At 47.5% G+C, this 21892-nt stretch overlaps 1 protein-coding gene across 1 annotated transcript in view; it reads right to left on the bottom strand.

Moving 5' to 3' along the window:
• The window catches only part of RAB37 (RAB37, member RAS oncogene family), a 64082-nt gene that overhangs the window by 41900 nt on the left and 290 nt on the right, over positions 1–21892 (bottom strand). The window lies entirely within an intron of this gene.

The raw sequence follows: 21892 nt of genomic DNA on the forward strand, positions 1-21892 counted from the left end.
GAATTCAATGGGACAAGGGTGTCGTCGTTTTGTTGTTCAGTCGTTCAGTTGTGTCCGACTCTTGTGTGACCCCAGGGACTGTAGCCCACCAGTCCCCTCTGTCCATGGGATTTTCCCAGGCAAGAATACTGGAGTGGGTTGCCATTTCCTTCTCCAAGGGGTCTTCCCGACCCAGGGATTGAACCTGGGTCTTCTGCACTGGCACGTGGATTCTTTACCACAGAAGAGTGATGAGACAGACAAAAATCAAATACCCTGGGAGCTGGCAAGGGAGGGATTCGAGAGCCTGGGTAGCTGCAGAAAGTAGGTGTGACTTGAGTTGACCTGTGAAAGATGACAGGCAGGTTGAGAAATGGTGGAGTTACAGGCAGAATTCCAGAAGTTATAGGCGGAGCCTAATCCCAGAAGAGTTGATAGCTGGCAGGGCCACCTGAGCAACTGATCACACAGTTCTGCGATGTGGGGAATAGATGGACCGAGGTCTCCTTATTTGTCATCTGAGGGATGAGATCTAGAACCAGGCCTCTTCTCAGATGGCTCAGCAGTAAGAATCTGCCTGCAATTCAGGAGATGCGGGTTTGATCCCTGAGTCAGGAAGATCCTCTGGAGTAGGAAATGGCAACCCGCTCCAGTATCCTTGCCTGGGAAGTTCCATGGACTGAGGAGCCTGGCAGGGCGGCAGTTCGTGAGACTGTGAGGAGTTGGATGCAACTGAGAGATTGAGCGTGCATGTGCACGCGCGCACACACACACACTCACTCTTTTCTCTGAGCCTGAAGCTTAATTCACTTCATTTCTTCCCTAGACCTGGAGGCACGGGTGAGTCTCTGAATGGGCTTTCTAACTCTGGTTGTTTTTGTCTTTTAGCTGCTGGGACATCCCCAGTGGAGGTAAGAGAGTCCCTGAGGTCAGAACAGAAACCCGGGACACCTTGCCCCCCTTGTTTTCCATCTCCCAGGAGCACCGAGGCCCAAGTGCCTCAGACAATCCCTGTGCCCAAGTGCCCGTATGCTCACGACCCAGCTGCAAGGGCTGGGAAGGGGCCCGGGAAGATGCTGGAATCAGCAAGAAGGGAGGGGGCTTGGGAGGGGGCAGGTGTGGGAGGCTGAGAGGAAGTGGAGGTTGCAAAGAAAGCTGGGAGCCGTGTGTCCCTCTGTGGAACCCGAGTCTTGTCTCCTAGGTGCTTCAGCCCCCGGGGAGCGACATCTGCTACGCAGACCTGAACCTGCAGCAGATTGAAAAGCCCTCTGGCTCCTCCCAGAAGAAGGCCTCTGAGAGGGCCCCCTCCTCCCCCCAGGCCTACTCAGGGGACGGGGACTATGCCAACACGGTATGTGCTTGGTGGGGCTCGGACCAGACCCGCTGTTGCCTCTTCCTTTGAGGATGGGTTTTCTCTCGCCCATGTGGGAAGGTGGGCGCTGAGCAAAGATGCAGCCATCGAAAGACTGGCTGGCAGAGCCCCTGCGGGCTTTTGGCCTTTGGCATCACCTCCATACCAGACCTCAGCACTGGAGACTCAGAGTCCGGTCAGACACAGTCCGTATGCTGGGTGCGGCCGAGTGACCTGGTATTCTGTGCAAAATGTGCTGCCCTGGCACAGAATTGGGGGAGAGCACCTTCTCCTACGACTGGAGCTCAGGGTGCCTGGCTGAGTGGAGGGAGGAGGGCCTGGAGGGCCTGGGAGAAGCCTCCAGAAGTCCTGGAGGGTCTGTCTCCCTGGGGTCCTCCAAGGCCTCCTCCATGGGTGGGCAGCCTCCGGCCAGCACCTCTAACCCCGAGGACATCTTCACTGTAGGCTGATGTCTTCAGGGACAACATCCCCTACACCCCTCTAACCCCGAAGACATCTTTGCTGCAGGCTGAGGTTTCCAGGGACAGCATCACCTACGCAGCTCTGTCTTTGGACACCTCGGATGAACAGCCGACCTACAGCAACATGGAGCATCTCAACACCCGCCCTCCCAGCAGGATCCTCGAGAAGTCCACGGAGTACAGCACCGTCCGAAAGCCTTAGCCTCAGCCCCAGAGGCCCCTCTCTGAGCCCCCTCGAGACCTCTAAGTACCTTCCTGCTCCATTTGTCTGCTTTCTGCCCCTTCTGTCCCCTCAGGGGACCAGCCAGCGACTGAGGTCTCTGACTGATGAAGCTGGCATCATGGCCAGCTCTGGTCTGATGGCTTGGGGTCTGGTCTCAGGGAGCTTCTGAGAGTTAGACAGGGGTCTTTCCACATCCCGTTCTCTCCCACACAGCTTGAGACAGGGTTGAGGATACAATCTGGAGCTGCTGAGGGAGTAAGCAGGATGATAATGGTAATAACAGTAATTCACTTCTATTTATTGCTTATCATGGGTGGTGGGCTTCCCTCTTGGCTCAGATGGTAAAGAATCTGCCCGAAATGTTGGAGACTCTGGTTTGATCCCTGGATTGGGAAGATCCCCTGGAGAAAGGAATGGCAACCCACTTCAGTATTCTTGCCTGGAGAGTCCCATGGACAGGCTACAGTCCACGGGGTCACAAAGAGCTGGACACAACTGAGTGACTCACACTTTCGCTTTATCATGAACAGTGGACTGAATAATGGTCCTTGAAGTTATTTGCATCCAAATCCCCAGAACCTGGGAACATTACCTTCAGGGGCAAAAGGGACTGTGTAGATGTAATGGAGTCAAGGATTTGGGGATGGGAAGATTATTCTGGGTTGTCCAGCTTGGCCCTAAGTATAAGCCCAAGGGTCCTTACAAGAGGGAAGTGAGAGGGTCACAGAGAGGAAGATGGTGATGGTGGTAGTAGCAGAGGTCAGGACGATATGGGCAGGACCCAGGGAATGCCACAGCCTTCAGGAGCTGGAAAAGGCAGGAACGGAGCCTTCTCTGGGGCGCCCAGAAGAGTCAACCCGTCCGACACCCTGACTTTAGCCCAGTGAGACTGATTTCCTACTTCTGGCCTCCACAATTACAGGAGAATAAATTATTATTTTCACGAAGCCACTGTGTTTGTGGTAAGTTGTTACAGGAGCAATAGGTAAAATATACTATTGTGACAGGCATTCGTCCCTAAGTGCTTTACCTGCAGTAACTAATTTACTCCTCGTTACAGCCCTAAGAAGATGCTTTCATTACTGTCTCCACCTTACAGATGAGGAATCTGGGTACAGAGATGGTCAGTGACGTACCGAGTTTTACCCCTAGCAAGTGATGAATTGAAATTTGAACTTGGGCATTTTGGCTCCAGAGTCCAGAGTCTGGGCCACCACCTGGACTCTGTGTATAAGGAGGGCAGTGTGTGTGAGTGTGTGTGCGTGCGTGTACACAGTTGCTCACACAGGGATAGTCAGTGAGTATCTATAGATGCTGGACTGGGACTTCCCTGGTGGGCCGGTAGCTAAGATTCTGAGCTCCCCACGCAGGGGATCTGGGTTTGGTCCCCGGTCAGTGAATGACATCCCACATGCCACAACTAGGAGTTCACACGCCACAGTTAAACATCAAAGCTCTGCATGCCATAACTAAGACCCAGCACAGCCAAATTAAAAAATGTATATATTACAGATGCCGGACTTACTGCTTTATTCTAGGGTCCTGACCCCACTCTCTCTGGAATCCTGACTCCTGCCTCAGCTCGTCATCTCCATGGTTACCAAATTAGTCCAGTCCCTGGCCTGGAGTCCCTCTTGTTCTCTGCCCCTGAGTCCATCCTCCTCCCAGCAGCCAGAGGGATCTCCTTAAAGCACAGGCCTGATCACTCTCTGCTTGGGGCCAGGGACCCGTGGATCTGGGTCTGCCCCAGGACCCTCTTTCTGGCTACTCTTCCCCTGACTTGCCCTGCTCTGTCCTCACTGGCCTTTCTCCTGTCCATCTAACTTTTTATTACCTCAGTCAGCCTTTAAAATAGGCATCTACCAGATACATAGCTGGATATAAAGTTTCTTTATCCCAGATTCCGGTCATCTGGATGGATGGCATTCTGAAAAGGGACCTTTGCGTGTCCTTAGAGATGGAGTTGACTAGGCCCTGATATTTGTAAACTTTGTCCAGTCCATTCTATAGCTAGCCAGGCAGAGGACTTCTGAGTGGCGGTCCTCACAGGAGGCACTTCGGTTCATCCGGGGTTGGGTCATGACTGCAGGAATCTGTCTTGAATCCAGCCCGATTTGTTCAAGCCTGAGCACGCTGGGCAAATGGTCAGGGTGGGGGAAGGGAGGCAAACATGTGCAAGAGGGCCGAAGGAAACCGTTTCTTAATGTTTAGAGATTACCATCTTGGTGTTGTCTCAGCCGTATCCGGCTGCTCCACGGAGACTTTGCTGCGGCAGACGTTGGGTTCTGGACTAGCACCTTGGTTGCAAGGGAGAGAAAATTCAGATAAGGCTCATTTGGCCTGAGTGAGGGCAGCAGTTACCATTTCCCAGGAAAGTACACTCTGTCAGGACAAACTCCAAGATGTTTAAGCACTCAGTTCCGTTTGAGTGCCCAGTTATTTATAGCCTGACAATGGTGCTGGAGTTTCCCTCCTTTGGTTTTTGAATCATTAATATTTAAAGATTCCACTTTATAAAACACTGGAGGGTTTGGATAGTCTCCTTTCGAGAATACATGTGTATTTCTGGCTTTCAGAAGACAGAGCCTGCCCCCGCCACTTTTCTTTTTTTTTAAACTGAAGTATAGCTGATTTACAGTGTTAATTTCTGTTGTACAACAAAGTGATTCAGTTATACATATATATTCTTTTAAAATATCCTTTTCTCTGTGGTTTGTCGCAGGATAGTGAATACAGCTCCTTGTGCCGTTCAGCAGGACCTCGTTGTTTGCCCATACTGTGGGAGTTTGCATTAACCCCAGGCCCCAGTCCATCCCTCTCTCGCCCTCCCTCCTCCTTGGCAACCACAGGTCTGTTCTGAATGGACCGGGCCCTTCTGAGGGTCAACTGAGAATCATATGCCATTAATATATATACGTTGGATTGGAACTTGCCCAGCAGTCTGACGCTGTGCTTCCAATGCAGGTTTGATCTCAGGTTGGGGAATTAAGGTCTCACATGCTGTATAGCATGGTCAAAAGTTAAACAAACAAACAAACAACAACAACAACAACAACAGCAACAGAAAATATATATATATATAGACTGAAGTGGTGCTGAAGGCTACCTTTGTTGGATACTTTGAAAACAGAGTTCATAGCCACTGGATCTTGGAAGGGCCAGGCAGCTAAAATCAGTTGATTTCATGCATCAGTGATTATTTATTTTATTTTATTTTTTAAAGAAGGGCAAGACTTGTTAAGAAGCATACTATGTTTTTAAAGTCTTCATTGACTTTGTTACCATATTGCTTCTCTTTTCTATGTTTTGGTTTTTTTGGCCATGGGCCATGTGGGATCTTAGCTTCCTGACCAAGGATGGAACCCCCACCCCCTGCCTTGGAAGCGGAAGAATTAAACACTGGGCCACCCGGGCGGTCCCTCACATATAAGAACTTTTTAGACCAGGAAGGACTGATATAGTGGTCAGGCTTTTATCTTACCAAGTAGGTGTATTTTTACCCAGTGTAATTGGAATTGTTAACTGTCTGTTTACTGGAAAAGTTGGTTCTATCAAGGAATCACACAAAAGATATATTCTTTCTCTAAATGCTTTCTTTGGCTCAAAATATCTAAATGTGTCATCATTGGCTATTAACAGTGTCAAGATGTAGGTCTAGGCCTTTTCTTTGCTGATGAATCTGCTGAAAAAGAAAAAGGGATTAATCGCCTTTTCTGCACAAACTACACACATTGTCTGGTCCTGGAGTTTCTAGTTCCAGTTTCCCTGACATAGAGCAAGACATTGCAGATACTGATGAAGCAATCTGATTGCAAAATCCTTTTTCATTTGTATGCTTTCATTATGAATATTTTACAGTCTTCTCCCTCATTTCTAATTTGCTGTTAAAAAACAATATGCTTTAATTGAGTCTTTCTAAAGCACTCAATTTATTTATTTATTTATAAAATTAAAAAATTTCTTTGGTCGCACCACACAGCCTGCAGGGTTATTGAACCAACCAGGCCACCTGCAGTGGAAGCTTGGAGTCTTAATCACTGGATTGCCAGGGCTGTCCCCTCAATTTTGTAGAAATAACTTTTTTTGTTTACACTCCCTGCCGTTGGTCAATACTGTTCCTGTTTATACCCTTAATTGGTTTGTTCATGGATGAATTCATCAAATTGCATAATTATAGTTCACCGGTATGACCGGCCTAAACAGGTTTGGGCTGGATGCAGTTGACTCTTGTTAAACATGTATCTCAATGGGTGATGCGTGAAGAGCAGAAGCAAGGGAAACTTCAAGAGAATCTACCCGTTGCCACAGGCACAAAGACAGTATTTTCACCAAGAGATTGAAAGGTGTTGGTTGCTGTAATAAGTTGATTAAGAAAGGGATTGGTTTGGAACTTCCCTAGTGGTCCAGTGGTTAAGACTTGGCACTTGCACTATAGGATTCAGTCCCTGGGAGGGGAACTAATATTCACATGCCTTAGGGCATGGCCGAAAAAAAAAAAAAAAGAATTAGTTAAGACAGTTTCTACTAAACCATCTGTTATGACCATAGTTTCATAAAAGAAAGGACATGTGAGTGCCCCAAATCAGAACAGTAGGCGGTGCTTCCCATGAGGACAATTGGTGACTTTGGGCCAACATGGACTTATGTATATAGATCTCCTATGAATTGACTAATGCTTTGTCAAGGGCTGGTGCTCACATGGTCTGCGCAGGCGTGCTAAGTTGCCTCAGTCGTGTCTGACTCTTTGCGTCCCCGTGGACTGTAGTCCACAATGCTCCTCTGTCCATGGGGTTCTCCAGGCAAGAACACTGCAGTGGGTTGCCATGCCCTTCTTCAGGGGATCTTCCTGACCCGGGGATCAAACCCGCGTCTCTTACGTCTCCGGCACTGGCAGGCGGGCTCTTTACCACTAGTGCCACCTGGGAAGCTCAGCATCCCCCTAAAACCTCCTAGTAACTTATTCATTTGAACGCTAAGGTTGTCACTCATGAGGGCCCTGTGACCTTACATCAGCAGGGAAAAGAGCCGCTTCAGTCCCTCAGATTCCCCTGCTCAGCATAAGCCCTTCCCTGAATAATCCACTGCGATAACAAACTCACACGGCCCCTTCCTGAATGGGTGCAGTTCCAGCACCAACGGAAGGTGACCGGACCCTGGTTTTACTGAAGAACCTCTAAGAATGGTTTCGGAGTTAGGGAGGGGGTAAGACTGTTCCTGGGGCTTCTCCGATGGCTCAGACTGTAAGGAATCCACCTGCAATGTAGGAGATCTGGGTTTGATCCCTGGGTCAGGAAGATCCCCTGGAGAAGGCAATGGCTAACCACTCCAGTATTCTTGCCTGGAGAATCCCATGGACAGAGGAGCCTGGTGGGCTACAGTCCACAGGGTCACAAAGAGTCGGATACGACTGAAATGACTAACACTTTCACTTTCAAGACTGTTCCTAAGGATCAGAAATAGAGAAGAGACATTCTGAACCTCTGTGTGATAGAAAAGCCGCTCTTAGCAGAAAGGAGGGATGTCTTATCTTGTGTTCCAAAATAAAAACTCCACCCTGGGGACTTTCTGAAACCTCCCACATCCTCCCCATCACCCTTTCCATCTTCAGTCACAAACCCAGATACCCCTAGTCCCGCTGTTTGTTACCTTATTATTCTCATTATCTTTGACCATGACACAGAGCATGTGGGATCTTATGTCCCCGGCCAGAGATCACACCTATGCCCCCTGTGATGGGAGCTTGGAATCTTAACCACTGGACTGCCAGGGAAATCCTTACCTCCATCAGTTGTTTCATTTTGAGTTTTATTGGGCAGAGAATGAGATGGTTGGATGGCATCACTGACTCAATGGACATGAATTTGCGCAAACCCTGCGAGATAGTGGAGGACAGAGAAGCCTGGCGTGCTGCAGTCCATGGCGTTGCAAAGTTGGACACAACTTAGTGACTGAACAACAAGTTTTAATGACATACTTGATGCAGACTATATGTCTACATAAGACGTGTATTTGTTTTAAAGGATAGGGAAGCAAACACTCCCTATTCACCATCCTAGGGAAGAAACGGAGTGTTACCACTGAAACCACTCAGCTCATTGTCTTTTGCTTCTTCCAAGGAAGACTGTGCTTGCCTATGGTGGCTGTACGCTTCTATCACAGCCCCTGACCCACTCTCCTTGCCTGCAAGTTAATTACCAAAGCCATCGGAGGAGCTGGTCTTCATTATGCAGCATTCTGTACTAAATTAACAAATCTACGCACAACCCTTCCTACTTTAATAGAACTTTTCTCCCTCAAAAAGCTACAAGCCAATGCCTGACTGTGCCTTTATGCTCTTTAAGGATCTGGTGATGCTGGGAGGGCAGCCTCATCAAGTTTCCTTCCAGCATCCCCATGCAGAATACTGCCCTCTGTAAGAGACGGAGAGGGTTTCTGTGACAAGGAAGTAGCAGGTCACAACCCCAGGTCTCATCCACGGTGCCCAGTGCCAGCCCCCTGGTCACTGGAAGGAGTTGCAAAGTTCAGGCGATGTACTCATTTGAAAAGTTCACATTGCCTTTGCAAGATTGGTAATAAGCCACGAAAGCAGAAGGACTGAACGCCGGAGGCCCTTGTCCTCCCACTGAAACACCCTGATGCCTGTCGTGTGGCAAATGAAAGCAGGACCAGCAGAGAGATAACCCCTAAAAATAGCTGAGACTTGAGAAGAGAAGTGAAAGTGGAGGCGAATGAAGGAGATTCTTCCCTGGAGCCATCGTGGTGTCAGCAAACCTTGGTGTGCTTTCCTGTGGCTATTATCCTGCAGCTGGCTACTTAGATTGAAAAAAAAAAAAAATTGTTGAAATACAGTTGGCTTACAGAGTTATGTTAGTTTCAGGTGTGATTTAGTTATATATATATATTCTTTTTCAGAGTCTTTATTATTATAGATTATTCTGACTCTGCAACTCCATGGACTGTAGCTACCAGGCTCCTCTGTCCATGGGATTCTCCAGGCAAGAACAGTGGAGTGGGTTGCCATTTCCTTCTCCAGGGGATCTTCCTGACCCAGGGATCGAACCCAGGTCTCCTGCATTGCAGGCGGATTCTTTACAGTCTGAGCCACCAGGGAGGCCTTATGGATTATAAATATTGAATATAGTTCCCTGTGCTGTACAGTAGGACTTGTTTATCTTTCGCAGTTGTGTTTTTATGGAGGCAAATCCCCCAGGGGATAATGTTGCTCCTGGGACTCATTGCACCAGACCTACTTTTCAATGGTGTCTGGGTAGCCCCAAGGTTGGGGTTCTGTCTTTTTCTTTCTTTTTGTGGCTGTACCACGTGGTATGTGGGATCTTAACTCCCCAACCAGAGGTCACACCGGTGCCCTCTGTGGTGGAAGCACGGAGTCTTACTTAACCACTGGGCCACCAGGGAAGCTCCAGGGTTCTGTCTGTTTCTTACTTATTTGCTGGGTGGCCTTGTACGATCACAGAATGTCTCTCGGGGTCTGTTCATCCCTCTGCCAGATGGTTTTTAACCAAAGGGCCACAGGCCCTCTAGCCTGTGATCTCAGAGCGACCGAAGTGACCTTCTGGTTCCCAGTGTGTGATAGCTTGGGCCTCACTGAGCTGCTGCACAGGCCCCAGGGAAGGCTCCTTCAAGGCTTTTTATTTCTTTAAAAAGCTGGCCCTGGGGAGGAATACAGCTTACTTCCTGGCCACTTTGCCCAGAGCATAAGATCACTTTTCTCTGGCTCCTCACAGCTCCTCTGAAGCCAGGCATGGGGTGAGGCCAAAAGAAAGGAGGGAACATCCAGAGAACAGCTCAGGACTATTGCAGAGACCTAGGCTCAGACCCTGCAGGCGGTCCTATTTGACAGCAGCGATGGTTATGGATTTTGTGGGTCTCAGCACAAAATAATAATATGGGGCTCCTTGTGCAAAAATTAAGAGTCTCGAGATGGGGAGAGTATTAAACCAATACTAAACCAGCAGAGTATTAAGCCCATCATAGGGCCCTTCCAGGTGTGGGGCTGATGTGATGCCCCAGGTGGCATGCCCATGAAGCTGGCCTCATTTGGCTCATTTTCACCTGCTTTTTAGAATCCATGGGCTGCTCACAGCTTACCCCACCGCACCTCCTCCCCCCTGAAAAATCCAGGCTTCTTCACACCATCTGACTCTGACCCCAAAATGAGAAGGAAGAGCTTCCCTCCATTCCAGCCTGAGCGTCACCTCCTGCATCCTCATCCCCTGCCTCCCCCGCCCCCCGCACCCCCATCGGCCTCCTTCCTGGGAGATTGGAAGTTGGGTCATCCTCCTCCATTGGAAAACCTACTCCCACCCCCAGCGTGAGGTCTGGCTCCACAGCCCCAATAAACCAGTCCCTTTAGAGGGTGACGTCAGTTCATTTCCTGAGTCTGGTCATTAAGAAATTGAGTTGGACGATTTAGTCTTCAGCAACAGCAAGAATGAGACACAACTAGGCCAGTTAGGTGGGAGAGTGACAAGTTCAGTCATTTCTTTTCCAGTCCCTTCTCGCTAAAACACTGAAAAGGTCCTGTGGTCCAACTGGGATTACCATAGGGGCATCTGTCGTTGCATGGCGAGCCCACAGCTAACGTCACCCCCATTCTCCTGGGAAGATGCTCTCTTCCACCCTCCATCCCTAGGGCATGGGTGGGACTGACTCCACCTTCACGGGTGACATCGACCCATCTCAGCCCAATGAGCATCAGCTCTAGGACTTTTTATGTAGTTATTTTTGCCTGCACTGTCTTCATTATTTTTGCATGGGCTTTCTCTAGTTGCAGCCAGCAGGGGCTGCACGTCATTGCGGTGCCCGGGGCTTCTCATTGCAGTGGCTTCTCTTGTTGCTGAGCACAGGCTCCAGGCTCCTGCGCTGGCTCAGGAGTTGCTTGCGGGCTTCCATAGTTGTGGCTCGTGGACTCTGGAGTGAGTGCTTCATAGTTGGCTCCAGGCTTAGTTGCTCTGCAGCATCTGAACTCCTGGACCAGGGGTTGGACCCACGTGCCCCCACACTGGCAGGTGGATTCCTAACCACTGAGCCACCAGGGAACTCCAGGGCCTTGGCAATTTTGAGTTTGGATTTTTTTTTTTACTTGGATCTTTAGAGATGATGATGGAGGGGTACCAGCTTTGCTTCTCTGAATCTGACTCTGCCATGCTTGGGCCATGCATCTTTGCTCTGGGCATGTCTCAGAAGAAACCCTTCCTTTCTTGGATGTTGGACTTGAAGAGATTCCTGTCCTGGGTGCCTGGAGCCATTCTGAGCTTCACAGGTGGGCTCATTCCTGGAGGTGTGGATATTACAGCCTTTCGGATGAGTCACTGAATTAGGACCCCAAACTTGGCACCCTGAGATTGCCACAAGCATTTGACCTGGTCCTCTGATTTTCCCATCATGTGAGACGAGAGGTCCCCAACTTCAGGACATCTTCATGGGCACCAATATCTGTGTGTCCATGTTGGGCTAAAGTCAGATATGGCCTGAGTCTTCTGAGCCAGCCCGCTGAGCCACCCAGCCTGCCTGACTCAGCTCCTTGGGGTAGGCAATGGGTCTTGTTCCTGGGCTCTCAGACACAAATGGTGCCCAGCAAATGTTTGCTGAATCGATTCTCAAGATTCTCAATCAAGCATATCCACTTTCAAGGGGGGCATGTGGAATGGGACAGTGGTGGGGTATAAGGAAATGACCCCAATCCCCTTTTGTCTCTTTCTTGGTCTCGCCCTTAAAACCCAGATCCCTAAGGCCCTGATGTGATCCCTGAGCAGGACGGAGGCAGAGCTGTGGGTCCACACCTGTGAGTGTCATCGGGATGATGAGACTCTTGAAGAGGAAGCATCCCGCACCCCCGCCCTGGCCACCTTCCTCTCTCCCCACAACCAGCTCAAGTCCAGGGCATGCTCCAGCTCAGAGGCACGTGGTCCCTAAAGGGGTGCAGGAAACTGGGTATCTGGGGAGAATAGAGTGCCTGCCTGACCTGGGTCACAGTTAAACACAGCCGAGGGAGGGAGAGATCAGCGAGAAGAGGACCCGAGGGTAGAAAGGGCCGAGGGAGCCGTAGATTGAGGCCATCCTTTCAGCCAGCAAACCGCATCATCCTGACATCGTTCAGCGTCTGAGTTCTCCAGGTCTCCCTCTCTTTTATCTTCCCTGAATTTCATGCTTAGCAAACCATCCCCTGATTGTAACATGGCTTGACATCCAGGACAATACATCAGTTTTGTGAGTTTGATTAACACAAGCCTGCCTGGAAAGACGGGTCCATTGGGTTTTTTTGTGTATTTGTGTGTGTGCATGTTTTGGCTTTTATTTTTAATGCCTTTTTTTTTTTTTTTTTCTTTTTTGAGATGGATCCACTCTTGCCTGAGTGAGCAAAACTGGGTCTCTGGTCCTACAGAGCTGGGGCCACACATGGGACCCTGTCAACACCTGAAAGAGATGACAGTCTGTGATCCCCTTGGTGAAATCCTTTCCCCTCTGCTGAATCCATCCATTTGCATTTCCAGCTTGCTGGGGTTTGAATCTAGGCTTTGCTACTAATTAGCTGTGTGACCTTAGGCAAGTTCCTTAATGTCTCTGTGCTTCAGTTTACTCATCTGTAAAATGAGATTAAAATAGGTTTGTTTAGGGTTGAAGGCTGTTAAGAGCTTAGCACAGTGCCTGGTTCATCTGTGCTTAGTAGGATCTGCTGTTGCTATTTGAATTTCCATAATGCCTACCTGCTGTGACCTTGAACAAGTAACTTTTTTTTTATCTGGCTTTTGTTTCCTTATTTATCATATGGAACTAATAATACAATCTATTGGGAAAAGCATGGGGCAAAAGTAAAGTGTCATAGAATGTATTATAAGTTTTATTTTTAAACTATAATGCTCCACAAATGAACCAGGGGTTTATTTTTATCATTTATAATGAACAATTATTAGTCTCTCGGGGTCCCTCTGCACTGTATGCTGTCAGCTACAGACTGGCTCTTGCCATGCGTGCTTGCCGCCTACCTCTACAAAGATTAAATCAAGAGCTACTGCAGCTGCTGACCTTTAACACCCCCTGAAGGAGTTCAGGGTGGAGAGCAGGAATGAGGCACTCTGTGCTCTGCGAAAACTGGCCGGACAGGTCTTCAGATATTATCAGGAGCTGATTTTATGAGCCCAATTCTTATACGTCCTCATATCTAGAAAAGCACTAAAATCCTTCATCATGATGACAGTTCCTCGTGACTAGCGAAGGCCTCACGAGACTAGTAGAAACCTTTTGGAAAAATATGTGCTTGATCGCATGTGTTCCCCCTCTGCCAACAAAGCTCCATATTGTCAAAGCTACTGTTTTTCCTGTAGTCATGTGTGGATGTGAGAGCTGGACCATAAAGAAGGCTGAGCACCGAAGAATTGATGCTTTCGAAATGTGGTGGCAGAGAAGACAGCAAGGAGATCAAACCAGTCAATCCTAAAGGAAATCAATCCTGAATATTCATTGGAAGGACTGATGCTGAAGCCGAAGCTGCTTTGGTCACCTGATTCGAAGAGAAGAGCCGACTCATTGGAAAAGACCCTGTTGCTGGGAAAGACTGAGGGCAAGCAGAGAAGCGGGCGATAGAGGATGAGATGGTTGGCTGGCATCACCAACTTAATGGGCACGAGTTTGAAGATAGTGAAGGACTGGGAAGCCTGGAGTGCTGCAGTCCATGAGATTGCAAAGAGTCAGATATGACTGAGTGACTAAATAGTCGCTTCGCCAAAAATCACATATACACTGACCTTTCCTCCCTTGCTTCTTTGGAGCAGTTTCTCAGAGCTATCTGAGGTGCTGTCTCCTGGGCTGGAGTCCTCATTTTGTCCCCAATAAACTTAACTCATAACAGTCACGTTGTGCTTTTTTTTTAAGTTGACAGTGCAGATGATTTTAATACTTAGTTCCTAGCCTGAAACCTGAGAAGGGGAGCAGAGAAGAGGGAAGAATGTGGGTAAGGAGCAGCTTTGGCACCGCTCCCCACAGAGGAAGGGGGTACCTCAGGGGCTGGAGGAGGCTCTGAGTCTGTACCAGCAGCTTCACTCCCTCCCAGAGGTTAAGAGGCTTCTCTGTGTGAAGCTGGGAGAGGCTGGAAGAAGTTGGTGCCAGTTCCTGACTGTCCCCTGAGGGTATTGCTCTGATACATGGCAGAGCTGCTTTTTAAATAGCAGAGTTGCTGTTAGTGATTCGGTTGCAAATTCAAATGGCAGAGGGAGGAGGAGGGGAAAGGTTTGCTTTGCCTTTGAGAGGCAATAAAAGATAAGAAACAAGAAATAAGAACACCTCATCACTGGGCCTGCCTGTGCCTTGTGAGTGTGTGTGTGTGTGTGTGTGTGTGTGTGGGTGGGTGTTTCTGCTGTTGGTAACTGGGGGTAGGTAGACGGCTAGAAAGCAAAAGGAAAGACGAACGTAAGCAGAACTTGGTTCAAGACGCATAAAAGCGTATCTATGGGGCTTACATAAGCACCACTATTAAAAAGATACCTCTATGTTAATGGGTAAAAATTGTCTGCTAAAAGCAGAAATGCAAATGAGAAGGGAGGGTGTAGACTTTGGCATCAAGGTCAAGGAAATAAGGATCATTTGCTTGGGGAATTGTGAGCTCTGCTTGTTTCAACAGTTACTTTATTTTCACGGCATCACTTAGGGGCTTCCCAGGCGGCTCAGTGGGTCAAGAATCCGCCTGCAATGCAGGAGATGCAGGGGACACGGGTTCGACTCCAGGGTCAGGAAGATCCCCTGGAGGAGGTCATGGCAACCCACTGCAGTATTCTTGCCTGGAGAATCCCATGGACAGAGGAGTCTGGCGGGTTACAGTCCATACGGTTGCAAAGAGTCAGATACAACTGAAGGGACTGAGCAAGCAGCACCTGGGACCTCGCTAACGTCATGAGTGGCACAAGGTCTGGAAGGCCTTGACAGGTGCAGTCAGGGGTTAAGGTGTCCAGACCTGTTGTCTGTTGCTTGCTGCTGTCTTGGAGCTCTCTTAGCTGTCCCCCAGAAAGCTTCCTCTTCTGGCAGATGGGAGGGTGGTCCAGGGCTGTTCCAGTTGGGGAGGTGCATTACCTGAGCTCTCTGCTAGGTAGCAAAGAAGCTGTGATCTCCATCATTGCTTGTAATCTCCAGGGATTGTTCCTCTTGTCTGGGAGGAGGTTGGAAACAAGAAACATGCTGGGAGACGCTTAGAGCCACTTCACGTGTCTAGTTCCACAATTCCCTACCCTGCTGCTCACCTCTGGCTGTTTACTTCCAGCAAAGCTGGATTTCCTGCCCTGAAGATGAAGGGAGATGGCCCAGTCCTTTCCCAGAACAGCTCACGAGAGGATCACTAGCACAGCAACCCTAGTGAGTTTCAGATGTTTCCTCACAAACAGTCCCAGGAACTCTAAAATAGAGGGCAGAAGTGTTTGGAGTGGGAAGCCTGAGACTTTGGAAAATGACTTGGAGAGGTTGGGCAGAGTCATGATCATTTCCTGCTAAGCTTATCCAACAGAACCAGCCAGCATCCCTCCCCAAGCCAGCTGGCTGAGCTGGGATCTGGGCGAGACTGACAGATTAGCCCAAGGAGTCCCAGATGGTCAGAGATTGTTACTGATGTAACATACACATCATTTGTTTATTGGAAGGTCTCCAGAGTGAGCAAGAGAGGAAAACAAGCAAATGGAAATATTCTACAAGGAGTGGGACAGCTAATCTTTCTAGGCTTTCTTGTTTGTTTCCGAGCTGAGACTGGAAATCAGGCAAGAGTTGGACCTAGTCTTCTTGCGCGTTCATTTTTTAATATATTTTTTCTTTTGCTTTTTCCTTTTCCATCTCTTCTTCCCTTCTCTTTCTCCTCCTTCTCCTTTTCCCTCTCTTTTCTTAAAACCACTTTATTGAGATGATGAACTTTGAAAGTGAAATCTCTTCACCTCCAGGGCATGGATTTTTCTGTGAAATCAGATTCTTTGACCACCAATTTGTGTTTCATTAACTTTGTTTGATGGGAAAAAAATGTCCCTGAGGGATAAGGAATGGTTAGAAGGAGACAGATTAGCTGGTATGGTCTTTTGCTGATTGATTTGTCTTCCGCTGATAAAATTTTCTGATAGGGAAGAAAAATACCACTGAACCCAGATTGTTGTCTAGGGTGAATGGGTGGTGGCCTTGTGGGAGGGAGGCTGGCTGGTGTATAGAGCTCTGCCTTTCTTAGATATTAATTCTCAAGCAGAGGCCATGAGCGAGAAGCCTCAAATTGAGATTAGAAGTGAACATTTCTTTCTGAGTTACCTCCCTGTTATCTTCCCAGACCTTTATTAGGGCACCTCTGAGACCCTCCTGAGTATTATAGCAGTTTGTGTGCATGTATCAGGGGCCAGGGCTTGCTGGAGGTGGGAACTAGTTTCGGTGTGTGTGTGCTTGTGTGTGTGTGTGCCTATGTGTATGCATCCTTTATAACGCTCATCATAGTTTCTCACCCTTTGGAAACGATCCATAAATGTTTGCTGAATGACTAGATGAGGCACGTGGACTACCGAGGGAGATAAATGTACGAGAGGGATGTGAAAAATCAGCCCGAGAGAGGAGGGAGGGGGGGAGAGGTGACCTGCTTCCTTGTCCCACTCACGTAGAAGAGGTGTCGGGGGCAGAGTTAGAAGGAATGGGAATCCTGTAGGACAGGGACCTATTGATTTTATTTCCCTAGTAATTTCATTTTTCCCCAATGAGGACCAGCCTTGCATGAATGGATGGACAGTTCATGTCTTTATGTCTCCCTTCCCCCTCCCCGGTTGCTGGTTTTGCTGAGGTGCTATGGAGGAGACTGACTTTAGTATATTAAATATTTGCTCCTCTTGAAACAAAACTGGCTTGTGGGTGTTCATCGTAGCACTGGGGATGGTGAGTTAGGAAGCGAGCTCTTGAACTGAAGTCTCTTTGTCCTGATTCACCAGCAGCTGGGGCAAAAGCTGCCCCCACTCTTTCCCCAGAGTTCATAGTCAGGCCCTGGCACAGCAAGAACCCAGCATGGAAGGTTTCTGAGCCCCTAACTCACATTGCTGCCTTTGGTGGCTCCTGAGATTGTACTGATAGCAAGAGAGGGCTGAGAGTTCTCTGATGGAAAGAGCAGCAGGGTTGTTTACATGTTTTAAATTATTTAGCTGCATCAAATATTCAGATTTGTGAGAACAACACCAACTCTATTTAAAATCTCCAAGCATATGATGGATGAACTCTGCTTCCAGGCAGTTCCCAGCTCCCAGCTCAGACTCAAGGAATATTCTGAGAATTTCTCAGGCTCATTTGGTTCAGCCTTCACCTCTTGGGATGAGTTAAGTGCGGGGGCCATCCAAGGCTGATGATCCTTGGTGAATGTGTTTCAGATAAGTGAATTTTAATGAGAGGTCTCATTGTATCCATTAGGGAAATTAAAATGGAGGACTTCAGGCTTCACAAGCAGGGGAGCAGGCCTCTGACCCACCTGGACACTACCTAGATTCCTAGCCTGCCTGCGGGCACAGCAAGTCAGGTGACACTTTAGATAAGAAAGGGAGTGAGTCTTGGAATCTCTTAAGTCCCTGAGGATCTGGCCAGAACGCCCCTCCTTCTCCCCGCATCTAAGAAGTCTTATGATTCACCAGGTGAAATAAACAGCATTGTAAAAGTTAAAGTTAAACCAGAGATGCATTTTTGCACACAAACTGATGATGATATCAGTTTGGGATCTGGGATTATAAACGAGAGCCCCCCCAAACTGCAATTTGATGTCTTACCCATGGGCTGGACGCACCATCTGGGTGCTGTGCTGTGCTAAGTCGCTTCAGTCGTGCCCAGCTCTTTGCGACCCTATGGACTGCAGCCCGCCAGGCTCCTCTGTTCACAGGGTTCTCCAGGCAAGAATGCTGGAGCGGGTTGCCATGCCCTCCTCCAGGGGATCTTCCCACCCCAGGGATGGAAGCTGCATCTCTCACGTCTCCCTCATTGGCAGGCAGCTTCTTCCACTAGCACCACCTGGGAAGACCCTTTCCCAGTTGGGATTCCAGATTGCTGTCAGTGAGGGACTCCCCAGTGCTTTCAAGTCTGGTTGAAGGTGGTGGGCCTGATTTGGTGATGTATAACCTGTTACCTTTGTCTGTTGTTTCTATTTCTTTTCTTTTAATGACAGCATATTGCAATTAAGTCAAATAAGCCTCTAGTAAATCTTGGAATTGTTTATGTGTGTGTAACAAGCAGTTTCTTTTGTTAACAAATCCTTCAAACCTAAAACGAAAGTAAAGCTTTTGGTGAAACAGCGTCCCATACCTCACCTCCCAGAGAAAAGAGATGTTCGCCTTAGGAAATCAGGGTTGCGATATTCACACAGAAGTCAGGAGTTATGTGTAGGTGGCTGTGTCAGCTCAGTCCCCTGGGACTGTGTCTGTGAAATGTCTGTGTGTGTTTCTGTGTATGAAGCTGCTGCTTTTCTCATGAAACTTCATCATGTTAGGTGAGACCCAACGTGACACCTACTGAAGCTGTTCTGGACCTCAAGATGGGTGTCCTAATAACCATTTATTGAATTTTCTTATACACCTGATAAATAAATAAAGATATTACATTATGTTATCTAACATTTTCACTCAAAAAAAAAGCAAACCCTCAGCAAGCCAGGTATTATTATCCCTGTTTTATAGATAAGAAAAATAAGGCTCACAGATGTCTTTCAGAATCAAATCAAGGTCTGGTCTGATTCCAAGTCTGGGGTTTCTTTCCGCCATACAGCAGTATCTTTTCTCTGGCAGGTTTCTAGGACTATCCTACATAAAATTTAGTAGCTCTGTCAAAACATTAAATAATACTTCACCCTCTGAAAAGGTGACCTCTGGGGAGGAGGACAGGGGCAGTGTGTGGGAAAAACGTTGGGGGTGGTTTCTGGGAAGCTGGTAAGGTTCTTCTTTTTTTTTAGTTTGCTTTTTGGCTGCATCGCGTGACACGTGCAATCTTAGTTCTCTTCCCAGGGACTGAACGCGCGCCTCTGCGATGGAAGTCCAGATTCCTTTTTCTTACAATTTATTTGCTTATTTTTGACGGTGCTGTCTTTGCTGCTGGGCGGCTTCTCTCTTGCTGCCGCCAGTGGGGGCTGCTCTCTGGCTGCGGTGTTCAGGCTTCTCACTGGGTTGGCTTCTCCAGCTGCGGTGTTCACAGGCTCTGTGGTGCATGCGCTAAACTCTCTGTGGCATGTGGGCTCGGCAGTTGTGGCTGGAGGGCTCTACAGCACAGGCTTAGTTACTTCACGGCGTGTGGGATTTTCCTGGATCAGGGATGGAACCCTTGTCTCCTGCCCTGGGAGGCAGGTTCCCTACTCCTGAGCCACCAGGGAAACCAGGAAGTGCAGATTCTTAACCACGGGATCTCCAAGGAAGTCCCAGTAATGTTCTGTCTTCATTTTGGTAGTGGTTGCACAGAAGTGCTCACTTTGTGCTAACCCATAAGGGTATAGACATATGGTTTGAGCTTTTCTTGTATGTGTTATTCTTCAATAAAATGTTTATTTAAAAAGAATCCTCCCTAGCAATTAATGTTGGAAGGGAGCCCTCCCTCCTACAGTCAATTTGTTATAATGAACCAACAGGAATTCCTTGGACTCTGTTACACAGTAAAGTTTAAAATGATACAAATATGTTGATACCCTGTCCCTTTACAAAAAGGTTTCTAAGTGGATCACAATAAGAAGTCGTGTACAATAATAAAATAATACTAGGAGGAGGTGACCAGTATTATAAGAAAAGGAAAATTGCTACCCACATATGTTACCCTGTTTGGTATCACAGAAGGTTTAAGGCCAGCTTCTACCCTCAAGGTGCTCACAACCAAGTTGAAGATATTGAGCATTTACTGGTGGTAAGTAGACACCTGTCTTCAAATGTATTGGAACTTGTAGGAATAGGCTCCCTTCCAATTTGGTAATCAATAAACCCAAAGGAAGTGAACGTTCTCATGGGCTATAGCCTAGATTTCCTATGTGGGTAACTGAGGTGGGAAAGACCATACATGATCAATAATTTTGAAACTTGGACCACCAAGTCTTAAAGCTTTTTAAATGGATATTTATATCTTTATAGGATGGATTGGAGAGACCCATATATCTAGTCACTAGGATGCTTTTGTAATTGATTTGCAATTACGTTCCCTTTTGTTTGCATGCATTTTTGACTGAGGCTAGATTCACCACCTCTAAGAACACAGACCTTATTCTAGTTTATTTCAAACAGTGGTGGTTTTTAAACTTCCTAACTGGGGAAGTTAAGCATTTTTCTTCTTCTCTATACCTTAGAGCTTCAGGGGCCTAAAGGGAGAAGTCACTGGACTCATCAAATCTATAGACCCTCTTCTCTTCATAGTTGGCTTTCCACAATTTGTATCAGAAATAGCCAGTGTGGCACCTGGCAGTATCTGAAAGCTTAATGTGCATATTTATTTTCTAGAGATCATGTTAAAATACATATTTAGATTCAGCAAGTCTGGGGTGGAGCCAGAGATGTCACATTTCTAACAAGCTCTAAGGTAACGTCAATGCTGCAGGTCCGTGGACTTCACTTAAAGAGAGAAAAGAATATTAGACTTAATATAATTCCTGGCTTTTAGCATGTTGCCATTCACTACCTTGTTTACTTGGGCAAGTCACTTTACCACTCCAGGTTTGAGTTTCCTCAAATATCAACTGGTAGGCATGCATGGATGCTAGTAGGTTTCAGTCGTGTTTAACTCTGTGTGACCCTAAGGACTGTAGCCCACCAGGCTCCTGTCCATGGGATTCTCCAGGCAAGAATACTGGAGTGGGTTGCCATGCCCTCCTCCAGGGATCTTCCTGACCCAGGGATCAAACCCACATCTCTTATGTTTCCTGCATTGGCAGGTGGGTTCTCTACCACTAACATAACCTGGGAAGGCCAACAACTGTATAGTAGAGAACAAAAGTGGATGAAATTACTTCAAAGCTTACATTCATGGAATTTTCAGAGTGATACCTTGATTAAAAAAAATCTCCATGTATAGGACTATGTACCGCCTTTCAGGGACTAAAAGATAAACCGGTGTTAACAAAGCAGGAAATAAAAGGGCTGAACGAAGAAGGCAGAGAAAGAGATGAGGAGCAATGGTGACTTCTTATGGCAAAATATATATTCTGCTTATTCACAGTGATTTAAACAAATATTTATTTATTTGGCTGTGTTGGGTCTTAGTTGTGGATGCAGGAAACTTTAGTTACAGCTTGTGGGATCTAGTTCCCTGACCAGGGATCGAACCCAGGCCCCCTGCATTGGAAGTGTAGAGTATTAGCCACTGGACCACCAGGGAAGTCCTGACTGATGGGTTTGAATTGAAAAGTGTTGCCTAGAGAGAGGCTGCTAATTTTCCCCAACAATCCACTTCAAGAGGATGTTATTGATAATTTACATTACTGATAATTTAGTTATGTTACTGATAACTTAGTTATATAAAAATCTTGAATGAGAGAAGCAAGGGGTGAGTGTGAGCTATGAAATAAGCACTTTCAGGAAGCTATGAGTGAGTCCTGGCTGGAGGGCAGGTTTCCGGAGGTGCAAGGGAGTCTGGTTTGAAAACAACAGTTTATTTTTGCTGCAGACCACTTCGATGTTTAATTTCAGCCAAGTTGGCCAGGAATTCGGGTATTTGACCACAACCACCAGACTTAATGGGACAGAAGCTTGGGAGGCAAGGGTGGAAGAACAATGCACCCTTCCACAAGGGTTATGGAATGCAAAGGTTCTTGAGGGTCACAGGGTTGAGAGTCAGGAGAGAGGATGTGAGAAAGGGATCCAAGTGATTTAAATGAATGAATGAAGCCCCTGACGATCTGAA

This window comes from Budorcas taxicolor, chromosome 19 (genome assembly GCF_023091745.1).
Source record: "Budorcas taxicolor isolate Tak-1 chromosome 19, Takin1.1, whole genome shotgun sequence".
Lineage (NCBI taxonomy): Eukaryota > Metazoa > Chordata > Mammalia > Artiodactyla > Bovidae > Budorcas > Budorcas taxicolor.